The sequence below is a fragment of the Trichosurus vulpecula genome, chromosome 3, assembly GCF_011100635.1.
Source record: "Trichosurus vulpecula isolate mTriVul1 chromosome 3, mTriVul1.pri, whole genome shotgun sequence".
NCBI lineage: Eukaryota > Metazoa > Chordata > Mammalia > Diprotodontia > Phalangeridae > Trichosurus > Trichosurus vulpecula.
In genome coordinates this window covers 47831851-47841754 of record NC_050575.1, presented here as the reverse complement: position 1 = coordinate 47841754, position 9904 = coordinate 47831851, and positions in this window count along the sequence as shown.

Sequence of the window (9904 nt, the reverse complement as noted above, 5' to 3'; positions counted from 1 at the left end):
TTCTGTCTTAACCCCAAGCCAAAATTTGTTTAATAATTTTTAAAGAAACTCAAGTTTTATACCTGTGTTGCTTGATAACTTGGCAAATTCTTTTTGAACTTTTAATGACAGGTGATTGAGATTTTTTATTTCAATTAAATATGGTTCATGAACTCAACTGAGTTTTTTAGAATCAAAGCTAGAAGGGAAGCATTTCTAAAACTGTGTCTCCAAGTGCTTCAGATGATCAATTATAATGCTTACAATTAAATCTTTTGGAAAGTTATTTTCAATTATAAAATCATCTGTAGCTGTAAACATTTCTAAAGAACCATTTTCCACTCTATTTCTCCATATGTTAACTTTTAAAGTAAAAGTTTCAATTTTATCTTTTAACATAAATATGTTATAACTTTTTCCTTGAAGCAATATGTTTAAATCATTGAGTTTTTTGAAAATATTCAACAAATAACACATTTTTGAAAGCCATAAGTCATTATGAAAAAATGAACAAAGTCAGTTTTCTGCTCAGTCAAAAATATAACAACTTTATCTTTCAATTTCAATAATCTGTTTAAACTTCTTCCTCTTGACAGCCACCTTACCCCTACATGTAGTAATAAGCTTTTGTAATTGGAGAACATGTCTCTCCAAAGGTTTGAAAACAAATGACTGTTAAAGGCACAGCTTTTAATGAAGTTAATGATTTTGATGGTATTGGGAAACACAACATCTAACTGGTGATATTTTTTTTTGTTTATGAGTGCCTCCCAATGCAATGAATAAAACTTCATTGCCACCAGCTTTAACTTTTGCTACAAATCCAACATTCTGACCCATCATTGCTCCAGCACCATCTGTCCAGAGTCCAGCACAATTTTTTGACTGTAAACTTTCATTTGTGAAAAATTCATTAACATTAAGCTATATATCTTCCTCTCTTGTGTGCCCTTCCAAAAGGTGACAAAACAATAATTCCTCAGATATCCTTCCTAAATAAACATATCTCACCTAAAGTAACAACTGTGCCATGTTAGAAATATCAGTTTTTTCATTTAACTGAGTTGCAAACTTTAGACTGCCCTTATGACTGGTAATAAGCTGCTGAAATTCTCATTACTAATTTCAGAAATTCTTTTGAAAACAGTATCTTTTGATAAAGGAATTTTATGGATTTCATCCCCATACTTTTCCTATGAACTATTTCTGATATTTTAATAGCAGCAGGTAACACGAGATCTTCTTCTATAGTATAGGGCTTTTTAATTTTTGCAATTAAATAAGAAGTTTACCTGCAAATAAATTCTTTTCCTTGACAGTAGCAGATTTTTCAAAACATTGGTTTTCTTTATTTGAAGATCTTAAAAGTCATTCAAAACAATCCTTTGGTTTATTGCAGTACACTACATGCTTGGTCTTAAGATGTCTTTTTAGGGGCAGAGCCAAGATGGCACCTGGAAAACAAGGACTCATTTAAGCTATTCCCCAAATCCCTCCAAACACCTGTAAAAATGGCTCTGAACAAGTTCTAGAGCTACAGAACCCATGAAATAACAGAGGGGAACAAATCTCCAGCCCAACATGGCCTGGATGGTGACGAGGAAGGGTCTATCACACCATGCTGGGAGCAGATTGCAGCCCAGCATGGGAAGCGCCAGAACCAACCAGGGAGTCAGGCAGAGCAGGCCTTAGGGTCCTGAATCACTGAGCTGTGGCAGTTACCAGTCTTCGCAACCCACAAACGCCAAAGACAACTGGGAAGGTCGGTGGAAAAACTGCTGGATCTGGGTGAGAGAAGTACACAGTCCAGTCCGAGCCCCAGCACTGAGGGTGGTGAAGGTGGCATGGCAGCAGCAGCAGGAAGCTCCTGAAGATGATTCCAGAGCTCCAGCAGAGGCTACTTCTGGTCCCAGGTCCACCAGATGGGAGGAATCAAGTGGTGGATCAGAGTGGGAGTGCAGGGATTGCTTTGCTGGAGCAGAGACAGGGTTCTCTTTCTTTGTCCTGCTTGGATCTGGGTCGCAGTTCTGTTTGGCAGTTGTTGGGGGAGGAGGAGTGCTAGTGTGGAAGAGCTTGTGGTGAAGTAACTCTGAAAACAGCAGCAAAAGGCTCCCAAAGCTTGGGACAAAGTACTCTCCATGCTAAAGGCAGTCATACCCTGACAAAAAGCTCAAGAGTCAAGTAGTTGGCTGGAAACATGAGCAGGCAGTGCAAAAGGACTCAGACTCAGACTATAGGATCTTTTTTGGTGGCAAAGAAAATCAATACATACATCCAGAAGAAGTCAATAAAGTCAAAGAGCCCACATCAAAAACCTCCAAGAAAAATATGATTTGGTCTCAGGTCATGGAAGAGCTCATAAAGGATTTGGAAAAGCAAGTAAGAGAAGTAGAGGAAAAATTGGGAATAGAAATGAGAAGGATGCAAGAAAATCATGAAAGTCAACGACTTGCTAAAGGAGACTCCCCAAAATACTGAAGAAAATAACACCTTAAAAATAGACTAATCCAAATGACAAAAGAGCTCCAAAAAGCCAATGAGGAGAAGAATGCCTTAAAAGGCAGAATTAGCCAAATGGAAAAGGAGGTCCAAAAGACCACTGAAGAAAATACTACCTTAAAAATGAGATTGGAGCAAGTGGAAGCTAGTGACTTTATGAGAAATCAAGAAATTATAAAACAGAACCAAAAGAATGAAAAAGTGGAAGACAATGTGAAATATCTCATTGCAAAAACCACTGACCTGGATAATAGATCCAGGAGAGACAATTTAGAAATTATTGGACTACCCGAAAGTCATGATCAAAAAAGAGCCTTGACATCTTTCCAAAAAGTTATCAAGGAAACTGCCCTGATATTCTAGAACCAGAGGGTAAAATAGAAGTTGACAGAATCCACTGATCACCTCTTGAAAAAGATCCCCAAAAGAAAACTCTTAGGAATATTGTCGCCAAATTCCCGAGTTCCCAGGTCAAGGAGAAAATACTGTAAATAGCCAGAAAGAAACAATTTGAGTATTGTGGAAACACAATTAGGATAACACAAGATCTAGCAGCTTCTACATTAAGGGATCAAAGGGCTTGGATTATGATATTCTGGAGGTCAAAGGGGCTAGGATTAAAACCAAGAATCACCTACCCAGCAAAATTGAGTATAATACTCCAAGGCAACATATAGATTTTCAATAAAATAGAGGACTTTCAAGCTTTCTCAATGAAAAGACCAGAGCTGAATAGAAAATTTGACTTTCAAATACAAGAATCAAGAGAAGCATGAAAAGGTAAAAAGGAAAGAGAAATAATGGATTTACTAAAGTTGAACCGTTTTGTTTACGTTTCTACATGGAACGATGATATTTGTAACTCATGAGATCTTTCTCAGTATTAGAATAGTTGAAGGGAATACACACACACACACACACACACACACATATATGTATATATAGACATATATGTATATAAACATATATATATGTACACACACACAAAGGGCACAGGGTGAGTTTAATATAAAGGGATGATATCTAAAAATAATAAAATTAAGGGGTGAGAAAGGAATATATTGGGAGAAGGAGAAAGGGAGAGATAGAATGGGGTGAATTATCTCACATAAAAGTGGCAAAAAAGTTGTTACAATGGAAGGGAAGAGGGGGCAGGTGAAAGGGAATGAATGAATTCTGTTCTCATCGGATTTGACTTAAGGAGGGAATAACATACACATTCAATTGGGTATTTTACCCTACAAGAAAGTAGGTGGGAAAGGGATAAGAGAGAGGGGTTGATAGAAGGGAGGGCAGATTGGGGAGGAGGTAATCAAAAGCAAACACTTTTGAGAAGGGACAGGGTCAAGGGAGAAAACTGAATAAAGGGAGACAGGATAGGATGGAGGGAAATAGAGCTAGTCTTTCACAACATGACTGTTATGGAAGTGTTTTGTGTAATGATACATGTGTGGCCTATGTTGAATTGCTTGCCTTCTCAAGGAGGGTGGGTGGGGGAGGGAAGAAGGGAGAGAATTTGGAACTCAAAGTTCTAAAAACAAATGCTCAAAAAAGTTGTTTTTAGTGCAACTGAGAAATAAGATATACATGGAATGGGGTGTAGAAATCCATCTTGCCCTACAAGAAAGTAAGGGGAAAGGGTATGGGGTGGGGGAGAGGGGTGACAGAAAGGAGGGCAGATTGGGGAAAGGGGCACTCAGAATATATGCCATTTTGGAGTGCGGGGAGAGTAGAAATGGGGAGAAAATCTGTAACTCAAAATCTTTTGGAAATCAACGTTGAAAATTAAAAATATTAAATAGTAAAAATATGTATGAATAGAAAAACTCAAAGAAGATGTCTTTTTAGACCGGAGCTCTGTCACAAATTGTGTCAGATACCTCTAAAAAAGTGAATCTCAGCAGATCTGAGAGAGTTAGAAGCCATTTATAGACTGAATAGGGCAAATTTCCAAGCCAGGAGAGTCTAAAGGGTCAACAGGATGGACCTGTGGGCTGGGAGATTTCCTGGTGAGTGGAACTGCAGCAGACCACACCAAAGCAGGAGCATCTGCGGAACTCTGCCAGCAATCAGTCTGGGAGAACGCTGGGCACATGAAACTGGTGGTGATCTCCAGGCTTCTCTGCGCAGGACTGGAGTCTGTTGGAGCTATGGGAGATAGCAGCACAGCACCTGCAGCTGTGAGAGCAACTACTACTGAGGCTTGCAGCCCCCAGTCTAAAGTTTTGAAACTCACTTTCTTAAACTTCTGGGAACCATGGTTACCAGGTAAAATGTCTGTCATCCCTTCCTTCCCTACACAGATAATACTCCCTTGGGAGAAACCATGAAATAAAGGAACCAGAAGTGGGGATTTGGCATCTGAACAGCAGCAGTTCCTGAGCCACAGTGGGGTGGAACCAGCAAGGGTCAACACTGGGAACCCAGAAGTGCCTTTGCATAGGCAGGGGAAGTGGCAGACACCAGCACAGACAATGGCTGAGACCACCCAGGCTGCAGCGCAGCACTAGGGGAGGAAGAGACTTCCAGCAGCCAGACCACCCCTCCCCCACACCTCAAAAAAACCAGAGGCCACAGCACACAAAGCCAGTAACTAGGCTCACAGTTCCCAGCACAAGAAACTTGGGACAGAGCCCCCTGAGGCCCAGAAGCAGAGATCCAGTTTCAAGCCAGGAAAAAGTTAACCAACATGAAGAAACAGTTCAGAAAACCTAGGACTATTGATTCTTTTTATTGAGGCAGAGAAGATCAAAATACCAATTCAGAAGAAGACAACATTAACACCATACCCACATCTGAAACCTCAAAAGTGAATGCAAACTGGTCTCAAGCCCATAAAGCATTCCCGGAAGAGTTCAAGGAGGATTTAAAAAACCAAATTAGAGAAGTAAAAGGAAAAAATGGAAAAAAATTCACTGATGAGATCAAATCTTTAAAAAGTAAAATTGGTGAAATGGGTAAGGAGGTTTACAATTTAGTTGGAGAGAATGATGCCATGAAAAGTAAAATTAACCAAATGGAAAAGGAGGATCAGAAAATAAATGAAGAAAATATTTATTAAAAATTAGAATTGGGTAAGTAGAAACCAATGACTCTATGAGGTATCAAGAATCAGTCAAATAAAATCTAAAGAATAAAAAAAATAGAAGAAAATGTGAAATTTCTGTTTGGAAAAACAACTGACCTGGAAAATAGATCCGGAAGAGACAATCTAAAATTTATTGGTTTACCGGAAAGCTGGACAGCATCTTCCAAGAAATCATCAAGAATAACTGCCCTGAGGTCCTAGAACCAGAGGATATAATGGTCATCGAAAAAATCCACCAATCATGCCCTGAAAGAGATCCAAAATGGAAAACTCCAAGGAACATTGCAGGCAAATTCTAGAATTATCAGGTCAAGGAGAAAATACTGCAAGCAGACAGAAAGAAACAATTCAAATATCGCAGAACCACAGTCAGTATCGTGTAGGATCTTGCAGCTTCTAAATTAAAAGACAGGAGGAACTGGCATATGATACTCTGAAAGGCAAAGGACCTTGGACTGCAACCAAGGATCAACTACCCAGCAAAATTGAGCACAATTTTTCAGGCAAGGAGATGGACATTCAATGAAAAAAGGGAATTCCAGACATTTCTGATGAAAAGGCCAGAGCTCAATGGAAAATTTGATCTTCAAATTCAAAATTCAAGAGAGAAACAAAAAGGTGAACAGGGGATAAAAGAACCTTGTTATTCAATAAGGGCAAATTATTTACATCCTTATACAGGATTATATTGTTTTATATATGCTATATATTTGTCAATCTTGAGAACTGTTCATTTACTATGACAAGTGAAAGGGATATACATAGACTGAAGGTGTCAGTATAAAGTAACTGATATGATGACAAAAACATAATTAAGGGGTGTAAAGGGATGGTTCAGGGAGAAGAGGGAAAGAGGTGGTAGAAAAGGGTAAATTATATCACATGAAGAGACACAAAAACATATTGTAGTAGAGGGAAAGAAGGGAGGGAGAAGAGCAGTATTTGAGCTTTACTCTCATTGGATTTGGTTCAAGGAGGGAATAACATACTCCAATAAGTATAGAAATCAAACTTGTCTTATAGGCAGTAGGAGGGGAAAGGGGAAAGAAAAGGGGGCGGTCCTTAGAAGAGATCAAATAAGTAGCAAGGGGAAAAGGGTAAGATAAGGGAGGTGAGTCAATAGGGAGGGAAAACTGAGGAAGGCGGCAGTCAAAAGCAAAACTCTTTTGAGAAGTGCATAAACATGGGGATAAGTAGGATGGAGGAAAAGACACATATAGTAATCAAACTGTGAATGTGAATGGGATTAACTCTCCCATAAAACTGAGGCAGATAGCAGAATGGATTAAAAACCATAATCCTATGATATGTTGTTTACAAGAAACACATTTGAAACAAGGAGATATGCACAGGGTAAAGGTAAAAGGCTCGAGTAGAATATATTATGCTTTAGCTAAAGTAAAAAAAAAAGCAGGGGTAGCAATCCCAATCTCAGACAAAGCAAAAGCAAAGATAGATCTAATTGAAAGAGATAAAGAAGGACACTATATTGTGCTAAAAGACACCATAGACAATGAAGCAACACCATTACTTAAAATATATGCTCCAAGTGGTATAGCATGCATATTCTTCGAGGAGAAATTAAGGAAATTACAGGAAGAAATAGACAGCAAAACTATACTAGTGGGGGACCTCAACATCCCCCTCTCTGAACTTTATAATCTAACCTCAAAATAAACAAGAAAGAAGTAAAGGACGTGAATAGAATTTTAGAAAGGTAGATATGATAAATCTCTGGAGAAAACTGAATGGGGATAAAAAGGAATATACCATTTTCTCAGCAGTATATGACAGATACTCAAAAATTGACCATGTACTAGGGCATAAAAACCTCACAATCCAGTGCAGAAAGGCAGAAATAGTCAATGCATCCTTTTGAGATCATGATGCAATAAAAATTATTTGTAATAAAAGACCATGGAAAGATGAACTAAAAATTAATTGGAAACTAAGTAAACTAATCCTAAAGAATGACTGGGTCAAAGAACATATCATAGAAACAATTAATAACTTCATTCAAGAGATTGACAATAATGAGACAACATACCAAAACTTATGGGATGCAGCAAAAGCAGTTCTTAGGGGAAGTTTTATATCTCTAAATGCATACATGAATAAAATAGATAAAAAGGAGATCAATGAAACTGGCATGCAACTGAAAAAGCTAGAAAAAGGACAAATTGAAAACCCCCAATTAAATACCAAATTAGAAATACTGAAAACCAAAGGAGAGATTAATAAAATTGAAATCAAGAACACTATTGAACTAATAAATAAAGCTAAGATCTGGTGTTATGAAAAAAAAACCAATAAAATTGTTAAACCTTTCATCAATTTGATTAACAAAAGAAAGAAGAAAACCAAATTACTAGTATCAAAAATGAAAAGGTGAACCAACCTCCAATGGAGAGGTAATTAAAACAGTAATTAGGAATTATTTTGTCCAATTGTATGCCCATAAATTTGACCACCTTAGAGAAATGGATGAATATTTACAAAAATATAAATTGCCCAGGTTAACAGAGAAGGAAGTAAAATACCTAAATAACCCCATCTCAGAAAAAAAATTGAACAAGCCATCAATGAACTCCCTAGGAAAAAATCTCCAGGGCCAGATGGTTTTACATGTGAATTCTATCGAACATTTAAAGAACAATTAATTCCCATACTTTATAGATTATTTGGGAGAATAGGTGAAAAAGGAGTCCTACCAAATTCCTTTTATGATGCAAATGTGGTACTAATATCTAAACCAGACAGGGGCAAAACAGAGAAAGAAAATTATAGACCAATTCCTCTAATGAATATTGATGCAAAAATTTTAAATAAAATATTAGCAAAAAACTGCAGCAACTTATCATGAGAATAGTACATTATGACCAGGTAGGATTTATTCCAGGAATACAAGGCTGGTTCAATATTAGGAAAATTATCAGCATAATTGATCATATCAACAACAAAGCTAGGAGACACTGTATGATTATCTCAATAGATGCAGAAAAATCTTTTGACAAAATGTAACACCCATTCCTATTAAAAACACTAGAAAACATAGGAATAAACGAATCCTTTCTTAAAATTATAAGTAGTATCTACCTAAAACAATCAACAAGCATTAAATGTAATGGGGATAAGCTAGATGCATTGCCAATAAGATCAGGGTTGAAACAAGGATGTCTATTATCACCCGTATTATTCAATTTGGTACTATAAATGTTAACTTCAGCAATAAGAGAAGAAAAGGAAAGTGAAGGAATTAGAATAGGCAAAGAATGGGGCAGCTAGATGGCGCAGTGAGTAGAGCACCGGCCTTGGAGCCAGGAGGACCTGAGTTCAAATCTGGGCTCAGACACTTGACACATGTACTAGCTGTGTGACCTTGGGCAAGTCACTTAACCCCAATTGCCCTACCTTCCCCCCCCTCAAAAAAAAAGAATAGGCAAAGAAGAAACTAAGTTATCACTCTTTGCAGATATGATGATTTACTTAGAGAATCCTAGAGAACCAAGTAAAAAACTACTTGAAATAATAAAAGCTTTAGCAAAATTGCAGGATATAAAATAAACCCACAAAAGTCATCAGCATTCCTATATATCACTAACAAAGCCCAACAGCGAGAGAGAGAAAGAGAAATTCCATTTAAAGTAACTATAGATACTATAAAATATTTGGGAGTCTACCTGCCAAGACAAACCCAAGGCCTATATGAAAACAATTACAAAACACTTTTCACTCAAATAGAGTCATATATAAACAAATGGAAAAAACATCAATTGCTGGTTCTTAGGCTGAGATAATGTAATAAAATGACAATTTTACCTGAATTAATTTACTTAATGCCACATCAACCAAACTATCAAAAAATTACATTACAGAGCTTTACAAAATAAGAACAAAATTCATCTGGAATAATAAAAGGTCCAGAATATCAAGAGAATTAAGAAAAAAAAATCCTAGGAAAGGTGGCCTAGCCATACCAGATATTCAACAGTATTGTAAAGCAGCAGTCATTAAAACTATTTGGTACTGGCTAAGAAACAGACTGGTGGATCAGTGGAATAGGTTAGGTACAGAAGATGCAGTAGTAGTCAATGACTATAGCAATCTGCTCTCTGATAAACCTAAACAATCCAGCTTTTGGATTAAGAATTCACAATTTCACAAAAACTGCTGGGAAAATTGGAAAATGGTATGGCAGAAACTGGGCATAGATCAACATTTTACACCATATACCAAAATAAAGTCAAAATGGGTTCATTATTTAAGAATAAAGGCTGATACTATAAGCAATTAGGAAGAGCAAAGAATAATTTACCTCTCAGCTTTATGGGAAAGGGA